The 16,980-nt window shown below is 42.3% G+C and overlaps 8 non-coding genes across 8 annotated transcripts; 2 read left to right on the forward strand and 6 right to left on the reverse strand.

Annotated features, from left to right (window-relative positions):
• Positions 1 to 3,021: 3,021 nt before the first annotated feature.
• On the reverse strand, positions 3,022 to 3,093 carry trnap-cgg (transfer RNA proline (anticodon CGG)). The gene has a single exon. It is a non-coding gene; the product is annotated as a tRNA-Pro (tRNA).
• Positions 3,094 to 4,411: 1,318 nt separating this feature from the next.
• On the reverse strand, positions 4,412 to 4,484 carry trnap-ugg (transfer RNA proline (anticodon UGG)). The gene has a single exon. It is a non-coding gene; the product is annotated as a tRNA-Pro (tRNA).
• Positions 4,485 to 6,179: 1,695 nt separating this feature from the next.
• On the reverse strand, positions 6,180 to 6,251 carry trnap-cgg (transfer RNA proline (anticodon CGG)). Its single transcript has one exon. It is a non-coding gene; the product is annotated as a tRNA-Pro (tRNA).
• Positions 6,252 to 6,569: 318 nt separating this feature from the next.
• trnap-ugg (transfer RNA proline (anticodon UGG)) lies at positions 6,570 to 6,641 on the reverse strand. The gene has a single exon. It is a non-coding gene; the product is annotated as a tRNA-Pro (tRNA).
• A 160-nt stretch (positions 6,642 to 6,801) lies between these two features.
• Positions 6,802 to 6,874, forward strand: trnar-ccg (transfer RNA arginine (anticodon CCG)). Its single transcript has one exon. It is a non-coding gene; the product is annotated as a tRNA-Arg (tRNA).
• A 1,579-nt stretch (positions 6,875 to 8,453) lies between these two features.
• trnap-ugg (transfer RNA proline (anticodon UGG)) lies at positions 8,454 to 8,525 on the reverse strand. Its single transcript has one exon. It is a non-coding gene; the product is annotated as a tRNA-Pro (tRNA).
• A 160-nt stretch (positions 8,526 to 8,685) lies between these two features.
• trnar-ccg (transfer RNA arginine (anticodon CCG)) lies at positions 8,686 to 8,758 on the forward strand. Its single transcript has one exon. It is a non-coding gene; the product is annotated as a tRNA-Arg (tRNA).
• A 6,547-nt stretch (positions 8,759 to 15,305) lies between these two features.
• Positions 15,306 to 15,377, reverse strand: trnap-ugg (transfer RNA proline (anticodon UGG)). Its single transcript has one exon. It is a non-coding gene; the product is annotated as a tRNA-Pro (tRNA).
• Positions 15,378 to 16,980: the final 1,603 nt, after the last annotated feature.

Below are 16,980 nucleotides of genomic sequence, written 5' to 3' on the forward strand. Positions count from 1 at the left end.
GTGAGACCACAATCTAAAGAGTCTTTGGCAAAGGATGCTTTGAACTTGTAAAGGACTTGTCTGAGTCTTTGTAGATCTGCATCATTTTTAATTGCGTCAGCGTCTTTTAGAATTTGCTGAACTTGAGACTCAAATCCTGGGAACGGCTCCTATGTTGGTGTGTCGTCTGTCGTGTTGGCAGGCAGAGGTGCAGCAGTGTCGTCAGTCCTGCAAGCAAGCTGTCTGGAGACTGTGTATACTGCAAGGTGTTGGTCCTCTGTCAGTGCTGTTCTGCATACCTGGTCTTTGTCCATTGGCATGACCGAAGTGACGGAGATGAGTTTGAAGGGTGCTGTGAACACTGTGTGGTTTGTGCTCCCTTCGGGTATTATTGAAGATGGGATGGGCCCAATGATTGGTAGTGTGAGTTCAAAGTCATGGAAGTCATGGCTCACTAGCCATCCCACCCGATAGACTTTTGGAATGGTGGTGTCCATCGCCACGCAGTTGTTGAAAAGGATGTAGACTACACGCGATGACACTTCAGTAAGGGGTGTGGCTTCCAGCGTGAGTCCAAGTTCAACACATTCGGGTGAAGGTTGAAAGAAGCCCAGCGTGTGGTTTAGGGTTTGACCACAATGCATGTTGAGCTGGACGGCGACCCCTTTGGTGTAAGCTGGTATCGAAGTGTCCTGTTCGTTGATTAGGGTGCCAACCTCTGGAATGGTCTGACCTGACAGGAGGTTCTCAGTGTTGGTTGGAACAACAGGGGGCTGTAAAGTCAATGGGGCCCACACTACCTCATTAATGATGTCCACATGAGCCTTGAGGTGAGTCAGGATGTCTACTTCAATGTAGACATCATGGGGCGGGTCCGGAAGGACCAGGAAGTAATGGGTCAGACACCGGTGGTTCCAGTTCAGGTTCAAAGCGCAGACACCTTTGGCCGTAACCATGGTTGATGGGTACATGTTTAAAGGAAAACGGGTGCGCTTGCTGGCAGAAGGAAGGTCTGGTGTGTCTTAATGCGAGCATTGAATAGTGAGACACTGATGGCTGAGTGTTCATTTTTTAGGTGTGCATTGGGTGGATCAGACTCATACAATCAATTGTCAGGTGAATGTGAGCTAACTGTTCAAGCCTGATGTCATTTTGGCTGTATGACTGCACGTTCAGTTCACAAGTTTGAGGTGTAAGAGTTCGATCTTGTCTCTTAGCTTGAAATTGGAGTCTTTTTGAAAAGGTGAGATGAGATCACCGTAAGATGTGATGCTGTGTGTTCCCTGCTCACTTGCTTTTCCAACGTGATGTTCAGGAGGAGTTACCGGCCCACCCCCTTTTCGACCAGGTTGCCCAGGAATGTTGTCATTGGGGCAGGTGTGACGATCAATGGGTGGTTAGGACCGGGTTTGTGTGGCTGTCTGCGGGTGTAGATAGCCAAAACAGCATTTTCTGGTACCTTGGGATAGTGGTACCTGATATGAGGAAGTGTGCTGTCTCATTCAGGGTGTGCAGCTGTCAGCTGTGGAGCTTGGGTGATGCTGTCACCTTGTGATATGACAGTTAGCTCTGTGGTCTTTGGCTGAGGAGCAGTGTTCGGGGTGCTTGGCTCAGTCAGTTGGTAGACAGACCGGGCGTTGGTTTCAGTTCTTATGCTTAGACATAAGATGTGTGGTTTGTCTTTCTTGCGAGTTTTCTGTAAAGAAGCTCTTTCAGCACCTTCAGGATCTCTGCCCTCTCTGACGTGGCTGCACTGTTTTGATCTGATGTGGGCTCAGACTTGGGCTTACCAGTGGCATGTTGAGAGGGGTTCCGATGCTGGCTTTCTGGGCTTGATGCTCCGGACAATGGGGATCGGCTTTTTCTGGGTCGCCGGCTGGCTTCCCAGGTGGCTCCACCCCTTGGGTTGTTGGATGGGTGTTGCCGGTCCCAGAATCTTTCAGAGCGTCCGCTCTGGTGCTTCGGTCGAGAACCATTGCGGTTGTACTGCCCTCTGCTGGCTTGGAACTGTCTTGACTCTCTGTACAAAGGTCTGTGGTGTTGTGGGGCGCCCTCTAGAGTCAGCTCTGAATAGTGTTCGGAGACAGGGAAGATGGTGTGGTTTTTTACAGTGTTTTTGGACACAGTCTTTTGCTTGACATAAGCTTTGTGGGCCAAGTCTCGTAGCTGAACCCGGGACCTCTCGCACCCAAAGCGAGATTCATACCCCTAGACCAACGAGCCTCTTTTACATTAAGTCTTTCGGGAGGGCGCCACAAATTCAGTGAAGCCCATCTCAAAGACGGAACACGACCTGGCGTCGAGATACGAAAGTGTAGTTGTTTGAGCGTTAGAAACCCCTTGAAGCCAAATTACTGATCAAAGGAAAAATAACTCCAGACAAGGCCCAGTGGCCTAACGGCGGGCTCTAAATGTAAACAGCCGCATATAGGCTATGCCGTAGGCTTGACTTTGAACTAAAAGGCATCAGCCTCCCACCTAGGGAGGCTGTTACTAGGGCGTGCTTGTTGCGCTTGCTCTAAGCCGATGCTGCAAAAAGTCAATGAAAAGTTGTTCAAAGAAACTCCACAGAACAACAAGTATACCCGTGCTTAGCATTTCTGCAAAAGAGCCACGGTAATTCAGTTAAGAGCGATTTAAAATGCTTTGAATCCCACTACAGCATCTACAGACCTGCGAAATAGTTCAATTTTGCCAAAGCATCAGCCTCTGATGCTGCAGAACGTGACGTCAAGTACTATGTGGGTTGCAGTAGATGGCCAGACTATAAACTGAAATCCGGGATTTGAAGCCAGGATCTCTAGCACCCGAAGCGAGAATCATACCCCTAGACCAACGAGCCTGCCTGACGCTGGATGGGGCTACTTGCGTACACTTGTACAGTCACCGAACGCTGGCCTCAAACAGAATGAACAGGGACTAGTTTTAATAAGAGCGTTTGTCGTTAAGGAGCCGTACTCTCTGGCAGGCAGCGATTCAGAGTACGTTCTGTGCAGGAAATAAATGCTTGTCATCTGACTGGCTGCTTGTTCTGAAACTGCTGGGCTCGTCCGGGATTTGAACCCGGGACCTCTCGCACCCGAAGCGAGAATCATACCCCTAGACCAACGAGCCTGACTGACAATAGATTCGGCTACTTGCGTACCCTTGTAGAGTCACTTGTAAGGGGTGTACAGTTAAAGACCCAGAACCAGATATGAAGAATGAAGACCCAGTGTCAGAATTATAAAAAATTAGAGAAAATATTTACTGAAGATAGTTTGCAGTTTCATCAGCAGAAGTCAGCTTCAATACTCGCACAGGAGTTCGTAGGCCGCCCCCCTTACAGTTACAAAGATCACAGCAGTTATACCATTTCCAAGGTCTAAGCTACGTCATTGCTTACAGGTTGAATGATTCTCATTGGCTAAGAAACATTAAGAGCCTAAACAATTTAACACATGTGAGGAGATAGGGGTGCCTATCGCCATTAGTCAAGATAGTTGTCGTCCACTCATTAGATTTAGGTCTGTGGTGGCCTCGCAGGTTAGAGAAGGGCGCCGGGGTGTCTGGTCCGAACGTCCAGAACCTACATAGAATGTCATACGCACACACACACACACATAACAGACACTAGCAAATAACAGCTCCCATCAAGGCTGAAGAGAGTCTGAGCTCCTTATTATCAGTTAAGTATACCAAAACATAATGCTAAAACATTCACTCATTTGGGAGAAAATCACTGGCATTTACTCCGAAGGAAGGAAATATACTGGAAAGAATACATTTTAATACAACAATTAAAGTTCGATATAGTAACGCTCAATATAGCTTGACCATATGTCCAGCGAAGAATCATATGTGTCCACGCTGCCTTTAGGACCCTCTACTGATACCAGAGAAAGAGACAAACGGCCTTGTGGGTTACGTGGCCTTCGTGTCCTGCGTGTACTGCGTGCAATCTCAAAGTAAGATTGGAATGCACCTAAAAGAAACTGGTTACTTACATCACATGCATTTAAGACAATATAATTTCACAAGCACAAAGAATATAAAAATTATTATGTGATAATGAATATATTTGATTATTGATTTTTATAAAGGAAGTATATAAGCATTCAAAAGGATATGATTATAGATGTATTTGAAGAGGCAAGGGGATTTTGACCAACCCTTCACACTGAATGCTGGCCTCTTACAGAATGGGAAGGCACTAGTTTTAATAGAAAGCGTTTGTCGTTAGGGAGCCACACTCCCTGGCAGGCAGCGATTCTGGGTTCGTTCTGTGCAAGGAAATAAGCGCTTGTCATTGGCTGAATCTTGGCTATGTTGTAGTACAGATTAACACAAGCAGTAGTAAGGGTTTCAAAAACATGACAGTTTTGAGTTTGGCTCAGTGCTGCAAAAGGAAGGATCCAACCTTGTTGCTCTCGCTGCTTGCTCTGAAATCCCCGGGCTCGTCCGGGATTTGAACCCGGGACTTCTCGCACCCAAAGCGAGAATCATACCCCTAGACCAAACGAGCCTCTTTTACATTAAGTCTTTCGGGACGGCGCCACAAATTCAGTGAAGCCCATCTCAAAGACGGAACACGACCTGGCGTCGAGATACGAAAGTGTAGCTGTTTGAGCGTTAGAAACCCCTTGAAGCCAAATTACTGATCAAAGGAAAAAGAACTCCAGACAAGGCCCAGTGGCCTAATGGATAAGGCATCAGCCTCCGGAGCTGGAGATTGTGAGTTCAAGTACCACCTGGGTCGTCTTTAATGGGTTATGTTTAAGTTGGATGTTCGACAAATTCAAGGATGGTTTGTTCAAAGCAATAATGACCGCAAGATCTGAGTTAGCATAGAACGGACAAACTTCGGATAGCTGTGGTGGGTTTTTGTGTGCGTCAGACTGTCAGTGAATCATTCTTGCCTGCCTGTGCATGTGCCCTTTCAGGCTGAAATTACACAAAGCACTGTGCGCAAGAGGCCCAGTGGCCTAAGGGGAAAAGGCCACTACTTGCTTTTGCACTGGACCTACGACGAAGGCTTTGCGTAAGAAAGCAGAGAGGCAGACTACACACAAAACAGGTGGGAAAGAGTCATGAACTTTAAATTAATCTAGTCATCGAAAAACATCATTGATACGTTTGTTTTGTCCATATAACCAAAATGGCTGTGTAATTGGAGAAAAACACATGGAACAGAAATGGCGGGCTCTAAATGTAAACAGCCGTATATAGCCTATGCCGTAGGCTTGACTTTGAACTAAAAGGCATCAGCCTCCCACCTAGGGAGGCTGTTACTAGGGCGTGCTTGTTGCGCTTGCTCTAAGCCGATGCTGCAAAAAGTCAATGAAAAGTTGTTCAAAGAAACTCCACAGAACAACAAGTATACCCGTGCTTAGCGTTTCTGCAAAAGAGCCACGGTAATTCAGTTAAGAGCGATTTAAAATGCTTTGAATCCCACTACAGCATCTACAGACCTGCGAAAAAAGTTCAATTTTGCCAAAGCATCAGCCTCTGATGCTGCAGAACGTGACGTCAAGTACTATGTGGGTTGCAGTAAATGGCCAGACTATGAAGTTGTTGATAAAGAAAAGTAAATGCTTTGGCGGGGGCTGAGAGGTGGGGAGGACAACATGGCTAACTCCTCCATAATCAGATTGCCCTTCGGGTGATTTTTGGGCAACTCACTGAGTCTCAGCTCCAGAGAGAACTTCAGCAAGTCTAGTTTCTGACTGACTCATTCAAGCGGGCTTCAGCTTCTGAATGAGCTTTCTTCTCCGTCAGAATGAGCTTTCTTCTCTGTCAACTTCTAAGGGAAAACAATGCCTTTCATACACCAAGAAGAGCACAATTTGTTTTATCACCCAGCTTAAAAAAAGAAAAAAAATATCCTGTGGTATCACATGCAATTGCATACAGAGTCAGAGAACCCTTGAACTCATACTAAAGGTGAGAGGGCTCGTCCGGGATTTGAAGCCGGGATCTCTAGCACCCGAAGCGAGAATCATACCACTAGACCAACGAGCCTGCCTGACGCTGGATGGGGCTACTTGCGTACACTTGTACAGTCACCGAACGCTGGCCTCAAACAGAATGAGCAGGGACTAGTTTTAATAAGAGCGTTTGTCGTTAGGGACCCGTACTCTCTGGCCGGCAGCGATTCAGAGTACATTCTGTGCAGGAAATAAACGCTTGTCATCTGACTGGCTGCTTGTTCTGAAACTGCTGGGCTCGTCCGGGATTTGAACCCGGGACCTCTCGCACCCGAAGCGAGAATCATACCCCTAGACCAACGAGCCTGACTGACAATAGACTCGGCTACTTGCGTACACTTGTAAAGTCACTGAATGCTGGCCTCTTACAGAATGGGAAGGCACTAGTTTTAATAGAAAGCGTTTGTCGTTAGGGAGCCACACTCCCTGGCAGGCAGCGATTCTGAGTTCGTTCTCTGCAAGGAAATAAGCGCTTGTCATCTGGCTGAATCTTGGCTATGTTGTAGTACAGATGAACAAAAGCAGTACTAAGGGTTTCAAAAACATGACAGTTTTGAGTTTGGCTCAGTGCTGCAAAAGGAAGGATCCAACCTTGTTGCTCTCGCTGCTTGGTCTGAAATCCCCGGGCTCGTCCGGGATTTGAACCCGGGACCTCTCGCACCCAAAGCGAGAATCATACCCCTAGACCAACGAGCCTCTTTTACATTAAGTCTTTCGGGAGGGCGCCACAAATTCAGTGAAGCCCATCTCAAAGACGGAACACGACCTGGCGTCGAGATACGAAAGTGTAGTTGTTTGAGCGTTAGAAACCCCTTGAAGCCAAATTACTGATCAAATGAAAAAGAGCTCCAGACAAGGCCCAGTGGCCTAATGGATAAGGCATCAGCCTCCGGAGCTGGAGATTGTGAGTTCAAGTCCCACCTGGGTCGTCTTTAATGGGTTATATTTAAGTTGGATGTTCGACAAATTCAAGGATGGTTTGTTCAAAGCAATAATGACCGCAAGATCTGAGTTAGCATAGAACGGACAAACTTCGGATAGCTGTGGTGGGGTTTTGTGTGCGTCAGACTGTCAGTGAATCATTCTTGCCTGCCCGTGCATGTGCCCTTTCAGGCTGAAATTACACAAAGCACTGTGCGCAAGAGGCCCAGTGGCCTAAGGGGAAAAGGCCACTTCTTGCTTTTGCACTGGACCTACGACGAAGGCTTTGCGTACGAAAGCAGAGAGGCAGACTACACACAAAACAGGTGGGAAAGAGTCATGAACTTTAAATTAATCTAGTCATCGAAAAACATCATTGATACGTTTGTTTTGTCCATATAACCAAAATGGCTGTGTAATTGGAGAAAAACACATGGAACAGAAATGGCGGGCTCTAAATGTAAACAGCCGCATATAGGCTATGCCGTAGGCTTGACTTTGAACTAAAAGGCATCAGCCTCCCACCTAGAGAGGCTGTTACTAGGGCGTGCTTGTTGCGCTTGCTCTAAGCCGATGCTGCAAAAAGTCAATGAAAAGTTGTTCAAAGAAACTCCACAGAACAACAAGTATACCCGTGCTTAGCGTTTCTGCAAAAGAGCCACGGTAATTCAGTTAAGAGCGATTTAAAATGCTTTGAATCCCACTACAGCATCTACAGACCTGCGAAAAAAGTTCAATTTTGCCAAAGCATCAGCCTCTGATGCTGCAGAACGTGACGTCAAGTACTATGTGGGTTGCAGTAAATGGCCAGACTATGAAGTTGTTGATAAAGAAAAGTAAATGCTTTGGCGGGGGCTGAGAGGTGGGGTGGACAACATGGCTAACTCCTCCATAATCAGATTGCCCTTCGGGTGATTTTTGGGCAACTCACTGAGTCTCAGCTCCAGAGAGAACTTCAGCAAGTCTAGTTTCTGACTGACTCATTCAAGCGGGCTTGAGCTTCTGAATGAGCTTTCTTCTCCGTCAGAATAAGCTTTCTTATCTGTCAACTTCTAAGGGAAAACAATGCCTTTCATACACCAAGAAGAGCACAATTTGTTTTATCACCCAGCTTAAAAAAAGAAAAAAAAATCCTGTGGTATCACATGCAATTGCATACAGAGTCAGAGAACCCTTGAACTCATACTAAAGGTGAGAGGGCTCGTCCGGGATTTGAAGCCGGGATCTCTAGCACCCGAAGCGAGAATCATACCCCTAGACCAACGAGCCTGACTGACAATAGATTAGGCTACTTGCGTACACTTGTAGAGTCACTGAATGCTGGCCTCTTACAGAATGGGAAGGCACTAGTTTTAATAGAAAGCGTTTGTCGTTAGGGAGCCACACTCCCTGGCAGGCAGCGATTCTGAGTTCGTTCTGTGCAAGGAAATAAGCGCTTGTCATCTGGCTGAATCTTGGCTATGTTGTAGTACAGATGAACACAAGCAGTAGTAATGGTTTCAAAAAAATGACAGTTTTGAGTTTGGCTCAGTGCTGCAAAAGGAAGGATCCAACCTTGTTGCTCTCGCTGCTTGGTCTGAAATCCCCGGGCTCGTCCGGGATTTGAACCCGGGACCTCTCGCACCCAAAGCGAGATTCATACCCCTAGACCAACGAGCCTCTTTTACATTAAGTCTTTCGGGAGGGCGCCACAAATTCAGTGAAGCCCATCTCAAAGACGGAACACGACCTGGCGTCGAGATACGAAAGTGTAGTTGTTTGAGCGTTAGAAACCCCTTGAAGCCAAATTACTGATTAAAGGAAAAAGTACTCCAGACAAGGCCCAGTGGCCTAATGGATAAGGCATCAGCCTCCGGAGCTGGAGATTGTGAGTTCAAGTCCCACCTGGGTCGTCTTTAATGGGCTATATTTAAGTTGGATGTTCGACAAATTCAAGGATGGTTTGTTCAAAGCAATAATGACCGCAAGATCTGAGTTAGCATAGAACGGACAAACTTCGCATAGCTGTGGTGGGTTTTTTTGTGCGTCAGACTGTCAGTGAATCATTCTTGCCTGCCCGTGCATGTGCCCTTTCAGGCTGAAATTACACAAAGCACTGTGCGCAAGAGGCCCAGTGGCCTAAGGGGAAAAGGCCACTTCTTGCTTTTGCACTGGACCTACGACGAAGGCTTTGCGTACGAAAGCAGAGAGGCAGACTGCACACAAAACAGGTGGGAAAGAGTCATGAACTTTAAATTAATCTAGTCATCGAAAAACATCATTGATACGTTTGTTTTGTCCATATAACCAAAATGGCTGTGTAATTGGAGAAAAACACATGGAACAGAAATGGCGGGCTCTAAATGTAAACAGCCGCATATAGGCTATGCCGTAGGCTTGACTTTGAACTAAAAGGCATCAGCCTCCCACCTAGGGAGGCTGTTACCAGGGCGTGCTTGTTGCGCTTGCTCTAAGCCGATGCTGCAAAAAGTCAATGAAAAGTTGTTCAAAGAAACTCCACAGAACAACAAGTATACCCGTGCTTAGCGTTTCTGCAAAAGAGCCACGGTAATTCAGTTAACAGCGATTTAAAATGCTTTGAATCCCACTACAGCATCTACAGACCTGCAAAAAAAGTTCAATTTTGCCAAAGCATCAGCCTCTGATGCTGCAGAACGTGACGTCAAGTACTACACTGCAAAAACTCAAAATCTTGCCAAGTATATTTTTCTAATTTCTAGTCAAAATATCTCATCACACTTAATATAAGACAAAATCACCTAAAGACCAAGATTTAAGTGAGCTAGAGGAGCTTGTTTTTAGACAGTGCATCTTGAATATCTTGTTAAGTGAAACTGTCTTAAAAATATCTTGTTTTGAGTCATATCTCAGATGAAACAAGCTTTTTTGACATGTCATAAGCTGCTGTGTTATTTGTAAAAGATGAATCGTCTTGTTTCAAGGAACAGACTTGACTTGAATTGAGACAACAAATCTGCTTTATTGAAAACTGCAGGTCAACATGCCCAACTCACAACAACTCACAATGACATATATTGACAGCAAAAAAAATGTAATTTATTTACGTATAAACAACTTTACCGACGTACAAATTTGTATGTATTCCTATTTAACTTATGCATATTAAAATCGTGGGTTTGACTCTATTGCATTAAATTGTCTTATCAATTAAATTTTCAGTCGCATTTATTAATGGTTTAATGTTACTCCCCATATGGAAAAGATTTGCTAAAAACTCCTGTGATTCTTATATGTTCCAACAGAATATTGTAAGGGACATATACGCTGCAAAAACCACATAATGTTTTAAACATTTAAACTACACACACAAGCACACATTTTAATTACAAAAATATTTTATTAGAATGTGTTCTACAATATACAGTTGGATATTTCACATATCAATATTTTTCATTTTAAATCCTGCATCACCAGATTTAATTTTCATTTGTGACAATTTCTCTAAACTTTATCACAGTACTACTATGGTATACAACAGTTCTATTCTTAACCTACAAACATAAAACTTTCCTAAATGTTGAAGTGATTCTTATGCGTATCACTCTAAAAAATAATTCAGTGGCTTAGTAAATATCACAGTAATAATTAACTTTATTAACTAAAATCTCTGAATATCATTTACTTGATAGTTTGAGTTGAACATAGCCTACCGAAATAATTGACTAAAACTCCAACAATAAATTTTGTCTGAAATTTACAGTTATATTTAAGTTTGAAGTTTTTCACTAAAATAATTTAGTATTTGACTAACCAATTATTTATTTAAAATACACTGAGCTAATATATTTGTGAAATTTCCATCACAATATTTGAGAATGGATAATTAAACTAATCTGTTTCAAGGACCACAAATATTACTTAAATAAAATCAATATTATTAATATTTAACAAGCATAAGAAATTGATTAAGTTTACTCATATTTTACTGTCTATGATTACAACCATAGATATCTATGATTACAACAACGCACCCCTCCCCCACCCTCTGACGTCACGACAACTCGACGGTTGAGTCGAGTGAGCGGCGCGCGCGCTGTTTGAACTCTCTCCAGTGCAGAACAGTTCTCCTCTCCTCAGCCTCGCATAATTGGTGCATTTCCTCTGTGGAATTCAGGTGTGTATGTTTTATTTTATCTGTATAATCATTAATGTGCTTTAAATAATTTTATTTAATGCGAAGGAACATACAGAGACTCAATGTTAATACAGAGACGCAATGTTACTCACCTCAAACGAGTGTCGACTCGCGCCTGCCTTTTCGCGTGATTGTAAGGCCTTGCATATAAAACACACGACTATATTCTTAAAGATAATGAATATAACTAATTTGGATGATAAAATGTCCTCAGAACTGTGCACTGTTTGTTTATTGGCAGGTTGAGGAGTCAGTCGCGTCGCAGCATCTTTCGGCTGTGAGTGACGCAGGACGGCGGTGTAAAGTTAGAGGTTCCCCCGCAGAGGCGAGTCCATCTCCGGCACGCGAACCAGCGCTGATCCGTTGGATACTGGATAACAGACCGGTTGATTACACTTGAATTACTTTAATGTTTAGGCCTAAATGTTTAATTTTTACTTCGAAATGTTTCTTACATGAGTTTAGATGTAGGCAATATTGCATACGTGTTAAAAATAGTATAAAATATATGCTGTTTTGCTGTAATGTTAGGCTACTAATCGACAATAAAGGCCAATGTCATGTAGTTATACCGGTGGTTATATGGAATATTTTTACAAAGGTTTAGAGGAAATAAAAAAGTTAATATTACTGCCATATAAACACAGTTTATATTACTCATAAATATTTGTTTTTAAATGTTTCCCCGTAATTATTTCTACTCATGTTTATTTGTGAATGTACCAAATGCAGTTACTCAGATCTATTTAATTTGTTTTACTAACATTTACTCAGTTAATACAGTGTAAGTAATTGCTTTCACTGCTTAAAAATCTAATCAATATTCTAAGTTTAAAAATGTTTCACCAAAAAAATGAGTAAATCATATTAAATGTTTTTAGAGTGCATCACCACCAGAGTTCATGTCATATATACAAAAACATATTCCAGCCAATTTTAATCACTGTTCTAGAAACATATTTGACTCAGCTTTGTTCATTTGCAATAATATGTTATTATTTTGTTCACAAACAACAGGCCCAGACAGTTCACAATTAATACACGATCTTACAATATCATTGCTTTTCAACTGCTCTTTCAAATCCTGTAGAAAAATTAACAGTCTTCATAAAGATCAGTGATATTCTGACAGTAATCCTCTAACCGGCATCTGCACTGTACAATTTAAAGGGATACTCCACTTTAAAATGAAAATTTTCATCATATACTCACCCTCATGTTGTTTTAATCCTTAATGAATTTCTTTCTTCTGCTGAACAGAAAGGAAGATATTTAGAAGAATATCAGTAACCAGACAGTTTCTGGTCTCATTCACTTTCATAGTATATTTTTTTCCTACTATGAAAGTCAATGAGACCAGAAACTGTCTGGTTACTGATATTCTTCTAAATATCTTCCTTTCTGTTCAGCAGAAGAAAGAAATTCATTAAGGATTAAAACAACATGAGGGTGAGTATATGATGAAAGAATTTTCTTTTTAAAGTGGAGTATCCCTTTAAGAATCTGCCAACTGCATATAAGTGAATCAGATGTTGATCATCGAAACATGAAATCTGTACGAAACACATAAACAAATGACACAAAATGTGTATGAATTCTATATGACTTTAATTTGACTAGCATATAATTCAATATAAGAAATTTAAATGATTTATATATGAATTTTATATGAGTTTTATATATTTCGAGTAATACCATACACATTTGCATACTTTTGTCATGTAAAACTCATATATATCGTGAAACACAAAAGGCGTTTTTCTCCTATAGACCCATAATACACTAAAACACAACATAAATTCACAAAAGACATTAATTTTATTAGCTTGGTGTAATCCAAATCTTTAGAATCCATGTGTTGTTTGCAAGAAACAGATCCAAATTCAGCCCTTCATCCAGTGATCTTCATAATTTCTCTCAGCAGAGACCGTAAACGCCAAATCCCCGCTCGTGGTGAATTCAAATTCAAAAATTGCGCCCGAAGCGTTACGACACGTTTTACGGCACTGATATTAGACGCTCATTGGCTCTCGCATGTTTCGTCACAGATAGCGACATGCCGTGTTTAATTGGTGTACTACATTTGAAAAGGAGAATCGCGCGCGCCTTCAGAGAGCGAACAGCGAACCGAAACCGGATTAGTGTTTTCATGGATTAATAAATTAAATTCTGCTCTGTAACGTTACCTCATACAAATATATTATATAGCCTACTGCCAGAGAGGACTGCGACACATCGTCCTGTGAACGACTTTTGGTACTGGTTTTGACATTTTCTCACTAAATAAATTATTGCGATTAAACGTGTAACGTTATGTCTGTTGTTTTTCTTAATAATTGTAACATTAGTTACATAGTTTTAAGAAATGGTTAGGTGTAGGGGTAGGATTAGTGGCTCAAACTATATTTAGATGCTTTATTGTTAATAAAACTGCCATTTCCCTACACATTATGTTCATTATGTTTTATCCTTTTAATATTGTCTATAAAATGGGTATGTTTAGGTGTGGGAGTAGGGTAAAGGGATCTTACATTTATAATCTATAAAATGTTCTACTATGTTTTCATAATGCAGTTCCATAAATACTGTGAGCCAAAATGTTGAGAAAAATTAAGCTGTTTCCCTTTTATGCAGTCCTCTGGGACTTTTTGCTGTTTAAAAAACAAAACAAAAAAAAAATAGTTAAATGCAAGTCTATTTTTCACTTTTTCGGTCTAGTAAACAGTAGTTAATGTCTTGAATCTAGTAGGTAAAATGTCTTGAATCTAGAACAGTATTACTTTTGTTGAGCTTACAATAAGGTAAATACACTTGAGATGATGACAGGATGGTAAATTATGGCTTATTATGGCAAAAAAGCACTGCCTAATATGAGTCAGGAATACTAACTTCAAGGCATTTGTCTCAAAATGCCCATTTCCAATCTTATTTCAAGTTGGTGGTGACTTAAATCTAGAACAGTGTAACAATTATAGAACTAAAAATTAGTTAAATACACTTGAAACAAACAGGATGACAAAAGAAAATGCTACTTTTGAGGGGAAAATACTATTTTTGAGCATGACAAGCTTATTATGAGACATAAAACATCACAATACTAGTAAAATATAGCTAAAAATGAGTTTTCCCAGCTAATTTCAAGATCACTCATATCTTTTAAGGCTTAAATATAATGTCTTATTTCAAGAAATCTTACCAAGAGAATTTTCACTTGTTCCATTGGCAGATTTTTTTGCTTATTACAAGCAAAAATATCTTGTATTAATTTTTTTTTGCTTATTTTTGGAGTGGCCTTTTTTCCAGTGTATGTGGGTTGCAGTAAATGGCCAGACTATGAAGTTGTTGATAAAGAAAAGTAAATGCTTTGGCGGGGGCTGAGAGGTGGGGAGGACAACATGGCTAACTCCTCCATAATCAGATTGCCCTTCGGGTGATTTTTGGGCAACTCACTGAGTCTCAGCTCCAGAGAGAACTTCAGCAAGTCTAGTTTCTGACTGACTCATTCAAGCGGGCTTGAGCTTCTGAATGAGCTTTCTTCTCCGTCAGAATGAGCTTTCTTCTCTGTCAACTTCTAAGGGAAAACAATGCCTTTCATACACCAAGAAGAGCACAATTTGTTTTATCACCCAGCTTAAAAAAAAAAAAAAAATCCTGTGGTATCACATGCAATTGCATACAGAGTCAGAGAACCCTTGAACTCATACTAAAGGTGAGAGGGCTCGTCCGGGAAAAGGCCACTTCTTGCTTTTGCACTGGACCTACGACGAAGGCTTTGCGTACGAAAGCAGAGAGGCAGACTACACACAAAACAGGTGGGAAAGAGTCATGAACTTTAAATTAATCTAGTCATCGCTAAACATCATTGATACGTTTGTTTTGTCCATATAACCAAAATGGCTGTGTAATTGGAGAAAAATACATGGAACAGAAATGGCGGGCTCTAAATGTAAACAGCTGCATATAGGCTATGCCGTAGGCTTGACTTTGAACTAAAAGGCATCAGCCTCCCACCTAGGGAGGCTGTTACTAGGGCGTGCTTGTTGCGCTTTTTCTAAGCCGATGCTGCAAAAAGTCAATGCAAAGTTGTTCAAAGAAGATGGGGCTACTTGCGTACACTTGTACAGTCACCGAACGCTGGCCTCAAACAGAATGAGCAGGCACTAGTTTTGATAAGAGCGTTTGTCGTTAGGGAGCCGTACTCTCTGGCAGGCAGCGATTCAGAGTACGTTCTGTGCAAGAAATAAACGCTTGTCATCTGACTGGCTGCTTGTTCTGAATCTGCTGGGCTCGTCCGGGATTTGAACCCAGGACCTCTCGCACCCAAAGCGAGAATCATACCCCTAGACCAACGAGCCTGACTGACAATAGATTCGACTACTTGCGTACACTTGTAGAGTCACTGAATGCTGGCCTCTTACAGAATGGGAAGGCACTAGTTCCCACTGGCGGGCTCTAAATGTAAACAGCCGCATATAGGCTATGCCGTAGGCTTGACTTTGAACTAAAAGGCACCAGCCTCCCACCTAGGGAGGCTGTTACTAGGACGTGCTTGTTGCGCTTGCTCTAAGCCGATGCTGCAAAAAGTCAATGAAAAGTTGTTCAAAGAAACTCCACAGAACAACAAGTATACCCGTTCTTAGCGTTTCTGCAAAAGAGCCACGGTAATTCAGTTAAGAGCGATTTAAAATGCTTTGAATCCCACTACAGCATCTACAGACCGGCGAAAAAAGTTCAATTTTGCCAAAGCATCAGCCTCTGATGCTGCAGAACGTGACGTCAAGTGCTATGTGGGTTGCAGTAAATGGCCAGACTATGAAGTGGGTGATAAAGAAAAGTAAATGCTTTGGCGGGGCTGAGAGGTGGGGAGGACAACATGGCTAACTCCTCCATAATCAGATTGCCCTTCGGGTGATTTTTGGGCAACTCACTGAGTCTCAGCTCCAGAGAGAACTTCAGCAAGTCTAGTTTCTGACTGACTCATTCAAGCGGGCTTGAGCTTCTGAATGAGCTTTCTTCTCCGTCAGAATGAGCTTTCTTCTCTGTCAACTTCTAAGGGAAAACAATGCCTTTCATACACCAAGAAGAGCACAATTTGTTTTATCACCCAGCTTAAAAAAAGAAAAAAAAATCCTGTGGTATCACATGCAATTGCATACAGAGTCAGAGAACCCTTGAACTCATACTGAAGGTGAGAGGGCTCGTCCGGGATTTGAAGCCGGGATCTCTGCGTAGACTTGTAGAGTCACTGAATGCTGGCCTCTTACAGAATGGGAAGGCACTAGTTTTAATAGAAAGCGTTTGTCGTTAGGGAGCCACACTCCCTGGCAGGCAGCGATTCTGAGTTCGTTCTGTGCAAGGAAATAAGCGCTTGTCATCTGGCTGAATCTTGGCTATGTTGTAGTACAGATGAACACAAGCAGTAGTAAGGGTTTCAAAAACATGACAGTTTTGAGTTTGGCTCAGTGCTGCAAAAGGAAGGATCCAACCTTGTTGCTTGATCCAAAACAATGCCTTTCATACACCAAGAAGAGCACAATTTGTTTTATCACCCAGCTTAAAAAAAGAAAAAAAAAATCCTGTGGTATCACATGCAATTGCATACAGAGTCAGAGAACCCTTGAACTCATACTAAAGGTGAGAGGGCTCGCCCGGGATTTGAAGCCGGGATCTCTAGCACCCGAAGCGAGAATCATACCACTAGACCAACGAGCCTGCCTGACGCTGGATGGGGCTACTTGCGTACACTTGTACAGTCACCGAACGCTGGCCTCAAACAGAATGAGCAGGAACTAGTTTTAATAAGAGCGTTTGTCGTTAGGGAGCCGTACTCTCTGGCAGGCAGCGATTCAGAGTACATTCTGTGCAGGAAATAAACGCTTGTCATCTGACTGTGTTGTAGTACAGATGAACACAAGCAGTAGTAAGGGTTTCAAAAACATGACAGTTTTGAGTTTGGCT

Source organism: Siphateles boraxobius, unplaced genomic scaffold (assembly GCF_051911475.1).
Source record: "Siphateles boraxobius isolate OS27281-9 unplaced genomic scaffold, OSU_SipBor_1 25, whole genome shotgun sequence".
Taxonomy (NCBI): domain Eukaryota; kingdom Metazoa; phylum Chordata; class Actinopteri; order Cypriniformes; family Leuciscidae; genus Siphateles; species Siphateles boraxobius.